Source organism: Pseudonaja textilis, chromosome 2 (assembly GCF_049901715.1).
Source record: "Pseudonaja textilis isolate UNSWEBS1 chromosome 2, rPseTex1.2, whole genome shotgun sequence".
NCBI lineage: Eukaryota > Metazoa > Chordata > Lepidosauria > Squamata > Elapidae > Pseudonaja > Pseudonaja textilis.
In genome coordinates this window covers 182,969,979-182,975,477 of record NC_141991.1, presented here as the reverse complement: position 1 = coordinate 182,975,477, position 5,499 = coordinate 182,969,979, and positions in this window count along the sequence as shown.

Genomic DNA, 5,499 nt, shown 5'->3' with positions numbered 1-5,499 from the left:
GATTAGGCGGCTTCTCGACCAATCTGAACGAAGGAAGAATTTCCCAAGATGCACCGCGGCGAAGTCCCGCACGAAGGCGGAAAGAGTCCTAAAGCTGTAAAAAGGGTGGAGTCGAGCTAAGGAGGTGGAACTGCGATTGTAATTGAAATGATAGTTATCTTTTATATATATATATATTTTTATATATATGAAAGAAAATTAACTGGGTTTCTCTTTTCTAGACTAGCTCTCCCAATCCATAGCTCGAGCAATATTTTTTTCTATTGTTTTCTTATAGAAAAAAGGCTGGCAGCATCTTTTCCTGCCAACGAAAGTTATTAAAAAGTTTGTGTGTGTGGTTTTTCTTTTTAATATGATAATTCTATCTTCAATTGAACAGTCGTCCGGGTACAAATATCTTTGTAAATTAATAATCAAAATTTACAGCATTATTCATTAAAATAGTATTAATTCTACAATATTAAAATAATATTCAACATACTAATCACAATATTTATCTCTCTTAACATTTCTTATTTTACTCATCTTTTGTTTCCCTGTTTCTAAGTTCTATTTTTGTTATTTAACCATTGATAAAACAAATCCTATGTCATATAATATTCAGTTGCTGTTTCTCCTTAATTGCAAGCGTTAATCTATTCATTTCTGCACATACTAATATTTTTCTGATCATTCTTCTCATCTGTAGGTATCTCTTCACTTTTCCAGTTTTGTGCAAATACTAGCTGCAGTTAATATATGAATAAATACTATAATATAATAATTAAATACTTAAATAATTAAATACTATATTTTTCAGGTAAAATCCCCAATAGAAATATTTCTGGCTTTAAATCAATATGCTGCTTTATCATTTTTTCCAGCCATGTATGTATTTTTGTCAAGTATTTTTTTGCTTTTAAGCAAGTCCACCACATATGATAGTATGACCCAGGTATTGATGGCACTTCCAGCATTTTGCTGACTTATCTTTAAACATCTTTGCCAACCTTGCTGGTGTGAAATGCCATCTATAAAGCATCTTGCACAAATTGCTCTTTTAATAACATATGCTAGATGTTATCAGATGCATAATTTATTTATTTTTTGTTTGCTACTTTAGACTAACAGATTTCTTCTTATAATTTTCTTGTACTGAGTTTCGCTATTGTTGGCTCATTGCACCTCATCAAATTATTAGTCACTAAGGGCAATATAGTTGGAATTAGCATAGGGAGTACTTATTTGAAATTAACTAATACACCAGTACTTGGTTACACAAGGGATTCCCAAATTGTTGGTTGCAATAAGTAACCTTGGATGTTACAGCATCTCACCAAACTGAGATTATCTCAAAACTATGTTACATGTGCAAATCCTGCCATTGTGTATTATAGTCCCCATGTGTGACAAAGGTAGGTAAATCATAGTACAGGTAGTCCTTGATTTACAACAGTTCATTTAGTGACTTTTCAAAGTTAACAACGGCAGTGAAAAACGTTTTTCACACTTGCTTTGCAGCATCCCTATGATCATGTGATCAAAATGCAGATGTTTGGCAACTGACTCATTTATGACCATTGCAATGTCCTGGAGTCATGTGATCCCCTTTTGTGATCTTCTGACATGCAAAGTCAATGGGGAAGCCAGATTCACTTAACAACCTGGTTACTAACTTATCCACTGCAGTGATTCACTTAACAACTGTGGCAAGAAAAGTCGTAAAATGGGGCAAAACTCAAATGTCTCAACAGAAATGTTGGACTCAATTATGGTCATAACTTGAGGACTACCTGTATTCAGTAGATAAAGTTGCAATGCACTTCTTTTCAGATCCACACCATCCCAAATCCACAAAGACCTATGAATCACACAATCCATCTTATAATGGGACCTCACCCAGCAAATGGTTTCTAAACAAGCAGTGCATTTTTTGCTCTGCTAGCCAGACAAATGGTTGGTTCTGGTTGCTAGGAGCTGGGACTGCTAGGACCCTAGATTGTTCACTCCTGGATTAGAAAAGGAATAATGCAGAATCAACCTGAAACTCCTTGGACTGGTCTGTAAGGGGTGAAATTCAGATGGTTTCAATTTCTTTGATAAGCTCAACCAAAGGAGGGGCTCACATCCTATCTAGTCCTTGTTTTTGAAGAACACCTCTGCATTTAACCCCACTTTTTTTTGCAAAGCTTTTTTTTCCTTCTCTTTCTGCATGTTAATTGCTGGCTGCGTGCTGGAATTTTGATACTTTCCCTCCTGGTGGACTCTTAATTGATTTAATAGTACCAGAGGTGTGAGTTAAAATAGCAAGAGGCAAACGGCAACAAGTCTTCTTCGATTACTGAGATAATTTAATGACCTAATCATATTGAACTTTTACCAAAGTCTGTACATATTATCAATTTGAAAATATTTAATATCTTCATTGTATTTTTATTGCGTTCTGTGTGCAACTCTCCTTTTTCTTTCTGCACTTCAGGGGTTTGCAAATTGACGTTATTCTTCTTGCCAACTGCTTTCCTCTTGGAATTTTCCCTCTGACCTTGAAAAAAGAACTGTGTATTCTTTTTTGCTTCTCTGCTGCCAGAACTAGCTGTAAGAGAGGAATTCTGCAGATTTATAAAATGCGTCCTAAGAGAGAAGTAGAGATATCTAGCTGTAAGTCAGACGAACCCAGTGCCAAGCTTCTTATGGAAGTATTTGAGAAAAAGTTCTCTTAAGTTACATGATATGCTACAGAGACGAATAAACAATCTGATAAAAAGGTTAAATTATTAGTAACAGAGTTAAAACAAATCAAAGAAGATGACAGCATTGTGGATAATTAGTAAGTGGAGGTTTTGTTTGTGACTGGTTTAATTATTATAGATTTTTTTAATGATTTAAACTTGATAAAAATGTTTTCACAGGAGTTAAAACTGAATTAGATACCGATTTATGTTCTAGAGATGACCACTTGATTGCTAAAGTTTATAATGTTATTCAAGATGAACCTGAAAGACGAATATGTAAAAGACTGCACGGTAAAATGGGCAAAACAATTTGGGTATAATATAACATTAGATAAATGGGAGAACCTGCAGACTAATGGATTAAAATTTACTTTGAAGTATAGTTTGAAAGAATTTTTTTATAAAATGATGTATCATTGGGGTTTGACTGTAGATAGATTGGCAAAAATGTATACAGGGACTTTTAACAAGTGCTGGAAATGTAATCAAAATCCAGGTACATTTTGTCATATGTGGTGGTCTTGTAAGTATGTGAAAACATTCTGGATAAACAATGATAATGCAGAAAATACTTAAGACACAAATATTAATAAAACGGAATGCTTTTCTTTTAGATATTATGAATAAATCAACTGAAAAACCATTTGGGACACTATTTCTTTACATGGTCACCCCTGCGAGGTTTGTACTTGCTAAGCACTGGGAAGGAAAGGAGATGCCGACAGTTGAAGAATGACTTTTAAAATAAATAAGTTATAAACCTCTTACGTAAAGTGACAAAAGTCAAAGAAGTAGATCTCTTATTACCTTTGAATCAAATTAGAAAGATATTGAATAGGATAGAAGATACCTTAAAGGGATTGCAGAAACTGACCAAGAGAGCAAGTTTGGTATGGTGTTAAGCTACCAGGCTAGAAACTGGAAGCCAGTTCAGTGACTTTGTACCAGCCATTCTTAGAAGAAAATGTCAAACCACTTCTAAAAATCCTGCCAAGAAAACTGCAAAGAGTAATCCAGGCAATTACCACAAATAAAGATTTACTCAAAGGAACATATGCACAAACACATGCACAGAAACACACAGTGTTTGACACTGCCTGCAAATTATAGACTCTATGGACTGGGCTAAAGATTGAGAAGGCTAAAAATCTAATAATTTATTTTGCAGGAGGAATTATTGGTTACACTAATTGTTTGCCTTCTTTCCTGAACATAATGCATGTCTGCAAATGAAGCATATCAAGAGCTGATATAGCTATCAAGCAAACATTTTGGAAACAATGAGCCAAAGCCTATTAGAATGCATGAAGATAACAAGAGCAATATTCTACTTTCCCTGAGATTAGATGACACACAAAATATATAGATGCTTAAAGCCATTGGTAAAAGATCAAGATAACTTTACTAATCCTTTAACATAAAGGGATTAGTAAAACAACTCTGTGACCCTTGGGGTCATCTTTTGAGAGGTAGAACAGTCTGATGTTATCAGAATAAATATATTTTAGACTTGCCCTATTTTTTTAACTCCAATGTTGGACAATCCCATGATTATTTCAGAAGAGTATACATAATAAACAGAAAAATAATTACAGTAGCAAATGAACTTCAATAATAAATCAATATTTACTTGCCTAAACAGATACACTGAATGACCACATGTAGACAAAAAAGCAGTAGGAACAAGACTGATTTCAAACTTCCTGCTGGCTTCCTCATTGACTTTTCATGTGAAAAACTGGCAGGGAGTGTCAAAAATCACAATCTTGTGATAATGGAGACAATGCAACATTGTGAATAAAACTAGTCTGAAATCATGAAATGTCAATTTTATTGGAGTAATTCCTGGATTTTTACCAGGACTTTTACCTTGATTTAAAAATTATTGTGGTCTAATGTATCATTTGAGCTAACTCAAGGGTACAAATAAAAATAATGAGTTTTAATAGTTTAATAAATATTGTTGTTTGGCAGAAGAAATAACAGATGCCCTCACCAAGCCACTATCTTAAAGTTCAAGGACCTATGTGAAATGAATAATTGTGATTTGGTGCATAAACCAATCGGAGGTGGTGTTGGAAGCCTTCTATAGTAGGCATTCACTCATTGTATTTACTCAGCCTATTGATCAGTCGGAGCAACACATCTGGTAAGGATTTTGCCCTGGTATTCATCATTGGTACTCAATGTATAAGCTAGAACTTGTGTCGGCTGTCTTGTCGATTCACTATATTATTCCTTATGGGAAAAATCTGTTTGGTATTCATCCTTTTTGGTACTCATCACACCTCCTGGAACCAAATAAGGATGAATACCAAAGTGTATTACTATAGGACACAATCTGACTGATGAGCCGTTGCACAGTGCCAATTCTTGTGATCTTACATCAAACAGATCATCCAAAGGCTACATAGGATTTATAAGCTTCTAGAATGTAGCATTACTCAAATGTTCATTTATTATATTTTAAAAAAAACAATGGGAGTTAAATCTAAGGGTTCATTAAACTGTGTAAGAACATAGTTTGAATATTCACTTTCCCTTTCAGCCATGACTTTATATAAACAACAACAATTTCTTCATCAAGTATTATTTTCTGGAATCAAAGACAGAAGAGAAGCATATTGCGTTGTTCATGGAAATAACTTGTTTTTTAAATCAATACAAGGGTGTTGAGATCCAGCACTATATGTCATACTATCAAAGGTAATCTTATATGACTATATATTTAATACAAAACATACATAGGGAAAAGAGTGAAAAAAGGCAAGACATTAATGCAGTAATT